We start from the raw sequence: 15,214 nt of genomic DNA, 5'->3' as shown, positions 1-15,214 counted from the left end.
GATGAAGTGATAGACAGATAAAAGGAGGTTGTGATTAAAATAGTTCTCAAACCCGTTATCATTATTCATTCGAGCTCGAACCCATAAACGGTGTTTGCACTAGTTATTATATGAATCTATTATCGTTTGAACTCTTTATCGAAGCTCGCTATCTCTATATAGGGAATTGAAACACTCTAGACTTAGCATAAAATGCATACTGTTTATCGTTAGGTAAGGTCCATTATATTGCATTGTTGTTGTTAATTTACGTCGCACTAGAGCTGCACAATGGGCTATTGGCGACGGTCTGGGAAACATCCCGGAGGATGATCCGAAGACATGCCATCACAATTTTGATCCTCTGCGGAGGGGATGGTACCCCCGCTTTGGTAGCCTGACGACCTGCGCGCGAAGTCGAGCACTTTACGGTAGCACAGTTTAACGAGGACCCATACCGCACACCCTCGGTCCCTACGCAGACTGATCCAAGTGGTCACCCACCCGCACACTGACCGCAGCCAGCGATGCTTGACTTCGGTGATCTGTTGGGAACCGTGTCTTAACGATCAGTCCACTGCGGGACTATATTGCATTCGATTCACTGACTTAATTGGTCAGTATTTTTAATTCAATACTTGAACCTGCTATAATTTGTCAAGAACTCTTTTGACTAATACTTGAACAGTACGTATCGACAGGGCTAAAGAGAATAGAAGGGCTGGTTCACTACTTTGAAGAAACTTTTGCCGCGACAACCCTCCGATTCTCTCTAGTGACGTCACTTTGGCGCAAAGCTCGCACTTTTACTTCAAGAACAGAGCGTTTGGCCTTACTAGCTCTAACTAATATTGGGGCATTTCTTTTTGTGACATTTTTCTAAGACATTTGTTATTTTCAATAATGACTTTTCTCAGTTTTTGTAGTGAATTTACAAAAATTTAAAACTATTAATGAAATGCCAGTTTGCGCGATTGCAACTTGCAAAAATTCTGATAGAAAAACAAAAGGAAAAAATATAATTTTCCGCGTGTTCCTTAAAGTAGATGATCAACTATGTAAAGAATAGATTCCGAAATGACACAGTTAATATAAAACAGCAATACGTTTTTTCTATCGTTAAGTACTCTTATAAAAATTCATTATCTAAATAGAAACCGCCTCGTTACTTCAAAAAGAAAGGTAGGTGAAAAAAATGGATAAAGTCAAAGAAAATTAAATCGTAAATAAAAAGTATACATAAAATATATAGTGTATAGTTGAAATTCTCCTAATTTCATAACATATTTTTTAATGTAGTTATTCTAAATATTTATGATTTTTTTAAAATTTATATTCTCTTAAACTTAAATATCTATAAATTATATCATCTTAAATATCTATAAACAATTGTAGAATTTTTAATGTCATTATGAACCTAAATTATTATTTTGTTTCAGTAATTAGCGTTTAAGGTTTATGTTTCCTAATGATTAAGTATGAACAAATTGCTATTAATGGCATATTTTAAAATCAGGGATTCTATATTTAACTCAACTTATTGTTATAAAAGAATATGTAGACAAAAAAGTGTCGATATATGCTTTCATTTTTCTTAATTAAAGTTAAAACTGAACTTTTTAAAATAAAGTACTTATAGAGTCGTTTTCGCCAACTAGTAAAATATTTTTATAAGTTTAAAATGGTATTTTTTTAATATAATGGCCAAGAAAGTTTTTTTGAACTATGTTTACGAACGGAAATAATATGTTAATCACGTAAACTTATTTTTACAAAAAGAAAGATGCAAAGTTATAATATTTTTCCTTGCGATCTTCCGAGATCTGTGGACACAGTGACGTCATGAGGAGGGAAATCGTAGCTTCAACTCTAAGAGCGGAGGGAACTAGCCCTTCTATTCTCTTTAGCCCTGACTTATCGGTACCTATTTTCTATATATATAACCTGTTATAGTTCGGTGAGTTAGTATAACCGAGTTGTATCCGATCAGTATTCTCCTCCACTGTTATTCCTGCTCACATTTGTTAAATACTTGTTACCTATTATTTATATATTTGCCTGGTACTAACACTAATCATTATTTTCTGACGCTTTGTTTTCGGTACTGGATTTTATTATATTAGATCAATTATCGAAACCCCTATTTCTTCAAAATTACGAATGCGGGTTACTTAAATGTTATATGCTTCCATAATATGATAATTGCTTAAGCCTAGTCTATTTTGGTAACACGGTGGGATTAGGTTGCTTTGGCTGTTACCCTGAGTTACTCTTCGGTAAGGTGACGTGGGCTGCATATTTACTTAATTTTTTTTTCTCTAAGAAATTGTTTTTCTTTTCAACAGAAAATAACCTGACTAAAAAGCTCCTGATTACCCTATGAGAAACCCTTATCTCCTGTAATTGTCCTCTCTAATTGCAAATATTACATTTATTTTCTGAAAGAAAATTCAGTCAGTGATTACTTGTGTTTTCTACAGTTATCTTTGAACTTTATTTCATAGAGTTTTTTCATTTTAATCATAGCTCTCATTATTAGTTTCCTAACACTACATGACTGACTTAAGCTGCCACCTCTATTTTAAGAGAAGGTAAGCTGGCTTAGAGAAGGTAAGCCCCCCCAAAGCTGGCCTTTTAACCAATTTTTTTTAAAATTTATTTTACACTAAAATTTGACTTATCCAAATATGTCTGTCTCCACCAATTATTTTTTCCTCAGTTAGGAAGCTTTTCTTGTTAAAAGTTGTAAAAATGACACACACACGAAATAATCTTTTAATTACATCACTGCCTTAGCCCTATTCGTATTTCATATATAAATATAAAATCACTTATATGAAGTATACTTTACAACATTATTAGTAATACCAAGGTTTAGCCTATATATCAGGGTTATCGTTGAATCTAGTCTTTTCAATCATGTTACAGCATATTTTTTTTTATCGTATTACAAATGCACAGTATTAAGACTGTAAAAAAAATTTCTCCAAAATTATATTTCGTAGGATGTATTTTAACATGGTTCGAAATTCACTTATCTTCTACATTTCTTGTCTTGTCCAAGAATCTTTCAACTGTTCGAATTTTCGCTCATATCTTCCTGTTTTAATTATAGGCTTTGAGGTAGGTCGGTACTATATTTACAAGAGGTTCACAATGGGCTTTTGTCAACTGTCTGGCAAACATCACTGAGGATGATTCGAAGACATACCCAATCGTAATTTTGATCCTTTGCAGAGGGGATGTCAGTCGACCTGCGCTCGAAGTCGAACACTTGACGGCAGAACCACGTTTACTTCATCACGACGAGAATGATATACGTTGACGCATCACAGTCTTCCAAATAGTTCTGCTACTTATCGATTTTAACAATCACTTCTACGGATCTATTTCTTCTAAGATCCTGTAATAAAAAAATACACTATTTTACCTATTTACAATAGAGTCTCTGGACAAGTTATTAGACTCACTTTAAGATTCTATGTAAAATCTTAATTATCAGTATATTATATACTATAAAGATTTATTGTTTTTACGCGCACCTATTTACGTTAGTGTATCAATGAGTTAAAAATAAATACAAATAGGAAATATATAAAAAAAATCTCCTGTATATTTAAATATAAAAGTATTTTACACTCGTGCAGAACATGTCATTATTAAAACACTACAGTGCGTCTAATAATTTGGTCTAAATATTATAATATACTAGTATAATACCGGATATAATAAATATTCTATATTTATATAATATATCGTCTAATTTATCCAATCGTCGAAATTATATTATCTATCGTCTATCTTAACTAGGACTAGGCTATAAATCGATATATCGCGACATATCGATTTAACGCCTGTATCGGCAGGCCGATACAGCGACTTTCGTTCCAGGCGATGCATCAGAAATCTGATTTAAGTCGTCGAGTAAAGAAGACGAACGATATAGCGATACAAGAACTCGCGCTGGGGAAGACGATGTACGTATCGTTATATAGAAACGGCCTTGATTGATGAGTGGTAGAATCAGTTTTGAGAACATATATCGTGATCTCGCATGTTCGTTTCCGCACCTCTTAGTTTTTTCTTCTTCTTTGTCGCGACTTGATATCGTTTCTTGTAGATTATTTTCAGTGGGACTGACTTTGTGATCTATTATTGAAGAGAATATATAAAAAAGTGTTTCTTAATTAGGTAATTTCTTTTTGAAACAAAACTTTCTTTTTTATTTTTAAATGTGAAAATTAATTTTGATATTATATGTATAAGTATTATTTTACATTATTGAATTTATTACAAACGGAAATCTAATTTAAGGTGTCCATAAAGAATTAAATTAAAAAGTAATTAAATTTGTTAGGCTATTTCTTACTTTATTTCAATTTATTAAAAACTTTGTGGATAAAATAATAATTTAATGGGTTTTTATTACTGATTTTAAATTTATAAATCTTTAGTTGTTTTCATTTTCATAAATAAAATTATAACAAAACTGATTTTTCCCATTTTGGATTTGGACATAAGTCAATCAACTTTGTTTATTCAAAAAAATTAGTGATGTTTGCGATTGCGACTTCTTTTTTTAAAATCATTTAGCACTTCGTTTTATTAAAGAGTATAATCGTGTTTTTTAATTTTCTTTCAATATTGTCAGTTGAATATATTATCGAATATCATAATTCTTTTGTTTTTATTCTTAAGAATTCTTTAGAATTATTTATTTACAAGATGCGTTTGAAATACTCATAAGTAAATTATGACATATGAGTAAATTTGAACTTGAAATGATTAAAATTTTGTTATCGCTCATAACCTTTCTTCCTCTTTGCCCGAAAAAGTGAGCAAATCCCAAATGTCTTTCCTACTTGAGGTGCTTTCGTTACATTTGAACAGCCTGAAAATTTAATTAAGCACTAGAGTTTAATTCTTACCAGAGCTATGATGAATCACAAAATACTATTCTCTATCATAAAGACAACATCCTGTCCTATAAAATTCAAAGTAATCAATAAGATATGAATAAGATATCAGCCTTTTAAAAGAATAATAAATTTACGACACATATGAATGTGTGGTCACTATTACTTAATTGTTCAAAGAAAATTTTTATTACAAAACTGTTATATGAGTCCGATTCTTTCCCATACCTCTGTCATCCAAAGTTAGCCCCTCAATATAAGGATGAATTATCAGTCGCCACCGGCCACAGGGAAACTAGATATATAAAAAAATGGCGATTAAACGAATGCTTGCCATTAGCCACCTGACGCTACTTTTTTCGGCCAAAATTGCGCCATGTGCTTCAAAATCAGCAATTTCGACTTTTTGTATTACGCAAGAAAGGTGCTATTTTCACCGAAACTTTTACTCCACGCATTCTTTTTGTTGTTGTTTCTAATGTCACTTGCACATACCAGTAGCCTGCTGGGTGTAACTAAGCGAATTTTAAAGCAGAAAGTGCGTTTCTTGTTTTTCAGTAACGCCATTTACGGCCAAGATTGCGAATTCAGACACACAGCTCATAGCCCGTTTAAAGGGTGGTTGCACTCATACATCCACAGATCATAATTTTGACCTGAACCAGAGAACGATCTATTCCAATTCAGTTCTCCCAGAAGTATATTTTGTGATGGAAACATGGATGGTTCAGTGCTCCGACAGATTTAACGTGCACCAGTCACCATTTACTACTCGAGGAGTCTTTGGCCGGCGGGGATCGAACTCACGACTACTTGCACAAGGGCCCAACTTTCTACCAACCAGGCTACTCCATCCACCCACGTATTCTTTCTTTCGTGGACGTTACAAGATTACTAAATAAGGTTTCAATGACGAATAAAACTTTTTTTTTTTAATCTTTTCCACTTGCAGCAATACGAAAAACTTAGAGTTGCAGTGATAAAGGTTTCTTTTAAGAATTAAAAACAATTTTTTTTATTAGAATTATATTCTAAATTATTGTTTTCAACGGCAATTTTTTTCAGGCGCATTTTTTAGGTGGTTTTTTATAGACTTTTTCTATCGTCGTTTTTTTCTAAAATTTTCGGCTTTTAAGTTTCGCTTTAAGAATTAAGAATAATTTTTTCTTCATTTTTTCTCATTAAAATAATATTTATAAGTTTTCGATTCTGTATAACCCTTTATGTAGGGGAGAGTGGGGTCAATTGTTACAGGGTACGATTGTAACAAAGCAAAAATTTCAAGTATCGGGTTCTAGATTTGGTTCCTAGGTGGCGCACAAGGTGTATTTAATAAATCTACATGTACATACCTGCTGGCAACCATTTTCATGTACTTTTGAAAGAGTTACATCACAAAAGATGTTTTCACGCTTCGCAAGTACTTTTTTTGGCATTAGAATATTATATTGTAACAAAGTAATTTTGTTTAAACCAATAAAAATTATTAACCGAATATGTAAGTGGACACCTTAATTAACATTTCCATTTAAAAAAAAATTACTTTTGTTAATTAACTAGCATTGTTTTTAACAAATGAAGCTGAAATGGCGTCTTGGGGACGATTGTAACAATAAGTAAAGGGACGATTGTAACAGCTGAAAATAAATTATCTTATGTTTACAAACCATTACTTAACTCTTTAAGATCCACCAATAGTTTCCTATATCATTTATATTGCGTTGCATGTGCATTATTTTATTTGTCACCTTTCACAGCATAAATTAAAATTTTTAACCCCTTAAAGTTAAAAGTTTAACCCTTTAGGTCTCTGCTCATTATTATTTTTACTCCTAAAATATCAATACTATTTTGATCAATCTTATACTATAATACGAGGAATGGTTGCCAAGTCGAAAATCGCCCCAGAATTAATAAACTCCGGTAAACTTGGGGGTCTGGGGTTTTTGGCCACGAAGAATCGATTGGCGCCGGTTTTGAAGCGCTACGGTCGAGCAGTTCGGAGTTACAGATGGGATATTTTCAAACTTTATTAGTTCGCCATAATGGCTATAGATACTTTTCTCCACTCTTATAAATGTATGCTAATGCGAACCTTACAGTTGAAATATTAATTTTCGACAACTTAAACCAATAATATACGAAGGAATTAATAATTTAATTGTAAGGTTCGCATTAGTTTACATTTATCAAAGTGGAGAAAAGTTTAACTTTTGTGTTAAAATCACCGTCAACAAAGTCCGACATTTCAACATTCGTCAGATTTCAAGCTACATTTTCAACATGCAGAACGCACCTCTACATGAAATTCTTCAAGGAGCCGGAATTTTGGAACAACAAGCGATCAACTCAATTCTACCCGCAAATGGACAACTAGAAGATACCGTCATTGTCAGAATGCTTCTCCATTACGCCGAACAAGCTTACCCGACCGTCAAAGTTGCCGTACTTCACCCTGAATTTGTCGCACGCTTCTACGTTACAACAGCGGATGGCGCTTATGAAGGAATGGCTCTTCTCAACGATATCAGCGACCAGAACAAGGCTTCCAACTATCTATACGGCGTTCAACAAGGATTCGACGTTCTACTCATTCCCATTCACAAGAGAGCTCAAATGGATAGAGGCGAGCACTGGATGCTAGGAATTTACGAAGCTATGGAGAACGTCAACTATTAGTCTGCGATCCAGTCGACAACCCGCTGCCCATCGATGCTGTTTTGAGAAAAATACTGCGACGCGTTTTGAATACCGTTGTTACGAATGAAAAGCTGAAAGGATGCATCGTGAAACCTCGCAACGCTTACAACCACCAAGATGACGCGTCTTCCTGCGGAGTTTACATCGTCTTTTATGCTCGACAATACCTCTCTCATCGACGCCTTTTCCTGGACAAGAATTTTCAAGAAGCGGATGAACGGAAGCAAATTTACGAATTTGTTGTGAACAGTGACCAATTGAACATGTCGGGACCATCTGAAGCCGCATCTTTCACATCTTCGACCAATATGCACGCTTTGAATATCCAAGACCCGTTGATAACGCCGTTGCGCCCGACAAGAGCAGTCAAGCAGCGTAGCGAGGAACGAATCTCGGATATATTGATGGAACTTAATGCATCTCAACGAGAAAAATACCGCGATTATGAAAGGCGCAGACGAAAAAACGAAACAATGAGGGGCCGCAACATTCGCCTAGAGGAACAACGCCGCCGTAATGAAAGACTCCGTAGAGCTGATAATACGAGGAACATTAAACATGCGCGTTGATCCCGAAGAAGAAGAATTCGCGAAATACCTGCTAAAGCTCGGCGACGGGGAACTCGAAGTGAATGAACTCGGCGAAATAGAAGTCCTAGAAGAAATTCGCTCTGGTGGTAACCTCATCGATGAAATCTTCGGAGCATGCCTCAGAAGTGGGAACTACGAAGCAATGAAGAATCGCGCTATTCTTGCACCATTGAACGACGATAAGGACAAGATCAACGAGCAGATTATTGCTATGCTTCCAGGCGAAGAGAAGACATACACAAGTTTCGACTCGGTAAAGGATCAACACGAAGGGGGAATTCAATTCGTGCCTGAATTCCTGAACTCGATCAACATCGCCGACTTGCCTCCACACAATCTGAAGCTCAAGAAGAACGCCATCATCATGCTTCTCCGAAACTTGGACGTCTCTGAAGGAATGTGCAACGGAACACGATTGATTGTCACCGAACTTTGCAACAACATCATCAAGGCTAAGATCATCACCGGTGAACACGCAGGCCGACAAGTACACCTTCCAAGGATCACGCTCGACTCCAGCAAATCACAGCTTGGCGCAACTATGCAACGGCACCAATTCCCAGTTACTCCAGCATTCGCCATTACGATACACAAGTCACAAGGCCAAACATTCGAATTCGTCGGCGGGCTTCTCCTCACGACGGTCTTCGTGCACGGAATGCTCTACGTCGCGTTTTCAAGAGTCAAGCGTCAAAGTTCGTTGAAGGTCCTGCTGCCTCCTGAGAATCCAACCCACACCCGAAACGTCGTATGGAAGGAAGTCCTGAACAAGAGAAACTCACCAGCCGCACCTGCCTCTCCGACAAGAAACTACCTGAACAACATGGAAGACTTCGCAATCGATGATTAATGTTTATTATGTTTATGCTGTTATAGGTTTATAATATGTTTCTTATGTATGTATATATGTTTGGTTTTTCTAAATAAATTTGTCAAAAATATTGAACTTCAACACACTTCAATCTTTACACTGCTCAATTTGTACCATTTCTTTAATTGTATAATTTTTTGTTATCAATTACATTTTATTTCCTATGACTTTTCAAACTTTACCTTTGTATAGAATAGTTCCCTTTCCAAACTCTAACTTTGTTTAGATAGTTTACAATGGTGCACTTTAACCGGTTATCTTTTCACCAATGGTTTCACAAATTTTCTTATGGCATGCATTGTTTTGATAAATCACAATTGAAAATTTAAATCTTCGAGTTAGCTTCGATACCTGTTTTCTCCGAGCGGAGCTCGGTCACCCGCTGGTAAAAAAATATATCACAACTATGATAATATGTATAATTAACTATGTTTTAATTGAATTTATGAACTGTTACAATTGACCCCGTAAGTGGGGACAATTGTAACAAGTGCACGACTGTCAAAAATTGTTAATAACTAATATAATAACATTTAAAATAAGGCATTTATTTATTTTTTCTAGAAGAGGATAGTCTACTTTACTCGTCTGTCAATTAATACCAATAATATATTGAGTTTTTTGTTAGTTAAAAATAGTTAAGTAAAAAATGTTACAATTGACCCCACTCTCCCCTACCGATGGGACTTTTACGCCCAACTAATATTATTTCAACAAAGCATTAAAACGGAACAAAATATTCCATTGGAACTTGTCTGTCCCTGTAATAGGACTGTCCGCTTATGACTATTAGTTCGTTTACCAAGAGTTGGCACTTGGCTCCGCCTTCATCACATGGTATCCGACAATACTATTTCGCTATTTTTGGGAGAAGGATGCGAAAAATCCAGAACAAGGACCATAACTGGTTAAACCACAAAAGTTAAATTTTTCTTCCAAACGATAGCCCACTAATTTTGGAATCGTAATCTAGAAATCACGTCGTTACGATGACAGTAACAATTTTTTTTCGATAGTTAAGCAGTAAAAAAATTTTACGACCAAAGAAGTTTCTGCTAATTTATGACTTGAAAATGACAAGTTTGAGCTTTTTCAAGCGTTAGGTCATTGTAATAATACGTTAGCCCAAGAAAAATCATCGTTAGTAGTTCAACTGAAAAAAAAGTTGTACTTAGCTTACTTTTCACATAGAAATGAAAAGCTTAAATTTTTCCATTAAACATTAACTTAGCCTGAGGAATCAACAAAAGTTTTCGTTAATCCAATTAACAAAATAAGCCAGAACAAGTGTTTTCTCGTTTATGCTCGAGAAAACACAAGTTTATCTTCAAACGTTAATTTATTGTGAGAAAATGTTAGCAGAATAGACTTTTGTTAGCCTTACCGTTAAAACGTTTTCACGATTTTCTGATCTATTTACAAATTTTAATTTCACTTCCAAGCGCTAGTCCAGTGTAGGAATTTTTTAGCCCAACAAACAAATTTGGCTTATCAATCTTCATCAATTAAAAGAAACGGCCAAAACTAACCTTGGTCAAACCAAAGTTTTAGTAAACTTTTCCATGTATAAACCACATATGTAAAATAGATATAGCGTGAAAGTAAATAAATCTTTTGGCAAGCCAACTAACACTGAGAAACAAACATTTTTTAGTTAACTTTTTGCTTAGAAAGTGCAATGTTTCTTCTTAATGATAATGCTATAAGAAATCGTAATTCGACGTTGGTTTGATAAAATTTACAGACTGAAGTACTTTTTATCCTTCAGATTTTACACATTTGTTTTGGCCATGGCATTTGAATAGTTATAGACGAGGACTTATTCCGAATTTTTCTTTGTGTCTCAAGCTCTCGGAAGTTTATACTAAATTTCTCTTGGACGTGCTGAAAGCTACAAATTTGAAATTTGCCTACAAACGTTAAATTGTTTTTAGAAAATATTTAGAGTTGGTAACTCAACAAAAATTTCTATTAATTCTCCACCTAAGACAAAAAATATTTAACTCAAAAAGTTTATGCAAATTGTTACTTAGGAAACACAAGTCAGTATTCTACGTCCAAATGTTAGGGTATTGTAATAATTCGTGACCCAAGAAAAAATAGAGGAAATTTTAGTGTCCTCTGCGTCAACATTACTTATAGCTTTCTTCCCTCATTGTCAGAAAAATAAGCAAACCACAAATTTTAAATATATTTAATATATTTGATTATAAAAAATATATTTGAGCATCCTGAAAATTTCTGAAGCAGGAATTTAAAAAATTCTTACCAGAACTATGATGCAAATGAAAATATTTTTCTACAGATCTTTCTCTTGTGAAGACATGTTCTGCAAAATGCAAACAACGAAATAAGTTATCAGTATTTAAAAAGGAACAATTAAAATAATACTGCCAAATTTACAACACTGTTAATGTATATGTGTATAATGCATTTGAGTATTGTTCATTTTATTTAATTTATAACGGTCGTTGAACAGCAGACTCTATTTTTTGGGCTTCGACTGTTAATGTTCAACTCCGTAGCTTTGTAATTTTGAACCCAATCCAGAAGACAAGGGAACTCCTAGATCAAATATTGGGAGAAATGTTTGCTTTCGTGGAAGGCTTTTTGATGGAATTAACATGCATTTGTGTTACATGGAGGGGAAAACTACGAAAACTTCTCACGATTAGCCTGATGGCAAAAGGACTAAACCCATGATCCGTCTACCACTGAGGATATTTTACGTCAGCCCTGTGGTCGGTGCGAGACACGTGCGGAATTCGTATAGACTAGCCATCGCTGGGATTTGAACCCGGTTCACCTCATTGGAAGGTGTAAGCTCTATTCCCTGAGCTTGAAAGAGAACATAAATACTGAGCCCCTTTGATTATATGGACCCATACTTCCCTTTCCTATACTTCTTTCTATCAAAGTTAGCCAGCTGGGCAAAAAATATAATTATTACGAAACAACTTTTTGCTAAATTTTGACCGAGAGTTTTGCCACCAAACTCATTTTAGCAAGTTCAACCTACCAACATAAGGAACTAGCAAATACAAGTTTCAATTTAGCCTATAAATGTTAACTAACCCATTAAAAGAAAACGCTAGCCAAACAAGCATTTTCTTTTTTATTAAATTTTTTTTATATCCGTCGCTTAACAGCTGATCCAATTTTGTGTTTACGACTACTAATGTTCATTTCCGTAGCCTTGTAATTTTTTCCCCAATCCAGAAGACAAAGAAACTCCTGCACCTCCAGGGGCATTGATTTGTTATGGGACCACATGAAGAATTTTTCGACTCGACAACGTGCATCAGTCACCATTTACTACACGGAGAATCTTCGGTGGGCTGGAATCGAATCCACGACCTCTTGGACCAGTGCTCTATCAACCAGGCTATCCCGACCTCAAGCACTTTCGTTTGGTCAAAACAGATTTTAGCTAACTAGTAGCCACATATTAGAGTTTTGAAACCAAACAATAGTTCATTGTACAAAATGTCATAAGGTCAAGTGAGTTCAACAACATTTTTGTTAACTCACAAAAGAAAAGAAAAAAAGATGCAGGCAAAATAAAAATTTTACTTTTTTTTTTTTTTTTTTACCCAGAAATTACAAAATTACGTTAGGCTTTAGGCCACTCTGGAACTATCAACTTCAAACGTTAACCCGTTAAAGAAAATCATCAGCTGAACAAAAATAATTTTTTGTCCACGCACCAAAAAATTGGCTGTAGTGTGGTTTAACTAATTCGTTACCTTGGAGTCAAAAGTTTAGATCATTACAGTAAATCATCATCCCAACAACTTCATGATCTAGTAGCCACAAAAGCTTTAATTTTAACTTCAAACGTTAATCCACTGTAATAAAATTGTGAGCATATGCTAGCTAAATTAAAAGCTTTGGTTGAAAATTACTCTTAATGAAAAATATGGCCAAAACAAGCTAATTTTTGACTAAGTAACCACTAGTTAGAATTGTAAGCCGAACGTAAAGTATCGTCGGCCAAACAAAAAAATTTGTGAGTTAACCTTTAAAAAAAAAAAAAAAAGCGTTTTTTTTCCGTTTATTTTTGACGAAGACAATTTGAATTTCGTCCCCAATTGAAGCTCTTTGTACAAAATCGCAAAACTACACCTGCTCAACAAAACTTTTCGTTAGCGAGCTCGCCAACAAAATTAACGGCCAAAGCCAGCTTTAGCTCCAAAAATATTTTAACTTATATTTGACAAAAACAAAAGTTTTAATTTAACCATCAAACTCAAGACAGTTATGGAAAATTGTTGATCAATGCTATTCAGACCTTCCAAAAAAGTAATGCTAAAAACAAATGTTACCTATCTTTTGTTTCAAAAATATTGAAAACTGTAGCTAAATGTAGTGATAGCTAAGTAATAGTCCAATAGCTAAGTAATAGCCCGATCAAGTTCTAGCTAACCTTTGACAGAGAAACTACTTCCAAGAATTTTACTATCTAGACAAGAACTAGAATTTTACTTCCAAGCATTAGCTCTTTGTAGAACAAATGCTAACAACAGACATTGCTAACAAAAATGTTCGATAGCCCCATCCACCCAAAAAAATTATTGGAAACAAAAAGAGTTATTTAATTTTGCGATAGGAAATTAAAATTTTACATCGCAATAACAAGTCACAGACGAGCATTTAAATCATATGATGGTCCAACTAAAATTGTTGTTAGTCGGCCAAAAATTGCGGAACTAAATTTCAGCTAATGCATTACTTAGAAATCATAACTTTAAAAATTAGCTCACTGTAATAAATCGAATCCATTATGGATTAAAATATAGATTTAAAGAATGGATTTTGGCCAAAACGAGTTTTGGATAACTTTTGCTTTAGAAAGTTTGAATACTGCCTCCAAACGGTAACTCATCATTACGCAACCTTCAAAAAATAAGAAATTTCCAAAAAAGATTTTTTCTAACTCCTGACTTAAAATCCACAAAATTTGATCCCGCTTTCAAACACTAGCTCATAATAGAAAATCATTCGCCAACGGAAAACAAATATTTTTGTGTCTTAAAAACTTGTGCACTTCTCACTCATATTATTTTCCCCCTTTATCAGTAAAAGATAAATGAATCAAACATTTCTTTTCATCCCTTACATGCTTTCGTTTTACTGGGTAATTCAAAATAATTATAGCGATTACAAACAGCTATAACTATTTATTAAAAAATAATTTATCGCTAAGATTAACATAGAATGTAGATGGAACATAAAAATTTCTTTACGTCAGGCGCAGTGAAGTGGAATCCTGCGCACTCGAGTTTATTAGTGAAAACGACCAATCTAGAGCAGAAAACATTCAGTGTGTTAGAATTGAATTGTCATTCTGTTATCACAGTACAGGGAAGATTTCGACAGCGTTTCAATCAAGAACCTCCAAATAGGAAGAACATAACGCAGATGGCGTACGATGTTTGTACAAAGGGAAAAGTAGCGGAATGCGGAAAATGTTGAAAGAATTCTCCGCACGTATGAAAGAAGACCACGAAAATCGACGTACGAAAGCAGTAAGGAGTTACAAATACCACAAACAACGGTATGGGTTGTTCTCAGACAGAGGCTGCAAATGAAACCGTACAGAATTCAACTTGTGCAGCTATTGAAACAGAAAGACTATGGCAAACGTAGGAATTACGCTACGTTTATGCTGGAAAGCATGGGGAATGAAACAATGTCTCATTCTTAGCTATGAGGAAAGCTTCCACATAAGTGAAAAGATTAACAATCGAATATGGGGTACGGAGAAGCCTTCCACTGTAATTGAACACGAACGTGACTCAGCGAAAGTTAAGATCTTCAGCGTGATCTCATCACTTAAATTGTATGGTCCTTTTTTCGTCTAAGTGTTAACGTTATCTTAACATGCTTGAGGTATGGTTAATGCCACAGCTAGATACTACGGATGACATCTTGCTGCAAGATGGAACACCCTCACAATGCACATTTCTAAATCAACATCTTCGAAATTGTTTGATCCGTCGAGACTCCAACGATGTTTTCTGCTCTTGGCCATCGATATATCCGGACTTGACACTCTGCGATTTCGATATATAGGGCTATGTGAAAGACGGGGTCCCATGCCCAAAACAATTGAAGAACTCATAGTCGCTCTCAAGGATGGCGCCAGACTCTGCCCG

The 15,214-nt window shown here is 34.7% G+C and overlaps 1 long non-coding RNA gene across 1 annotated transcript in view; it reads right to left on the bottom strand.

The window, feature by feature from the left end:
- Positions 1–2,725: 2,725 nt before the first annotated feature.
- The window catches only part of LOC139425059 (uncharacterized), a 51,209-nt gene continuing 38,720 nt past the window's right edge, over positions 2,726–15,214 (bottom strand). The window contains exons 7-9 of the long non-coding RNA XR_015431138.1: positions 11,326–11,385; positions 4,908–4,963; positions 2,726–3,382 (exon numbers count right to left, since the gene is read on the bottom strand). This is a non-coding gene — a long non-coding RNA (uncharacterized LOC139425059). The remainder of the gene's footprint in view (positions 3,383–4,907; positions 4,964–11,325; positions 11,386–15,214) is intronic.

The sequence above is a fragment of the Parasteatoda tepidariorum genome, unplaced genomic scaffold (genome assembly GCF_982258835.1).
Source record: "Parasteatoda tepidariorum strain Cologne lab strain unplaced genomic scaffold, Ptep-v5.0 scaffold_34, whole genome shotgun sequence".
Lineage (NCBI taxonomy): Eukaryota > Metazoa > Arthropoda > Arachnida > Araneae > Theridiidae > Parasteatoda > Parasteatoda tepidariorum.
This window is presented reverse-complemented; position numbering and strand designations above follow the sequence as displayed.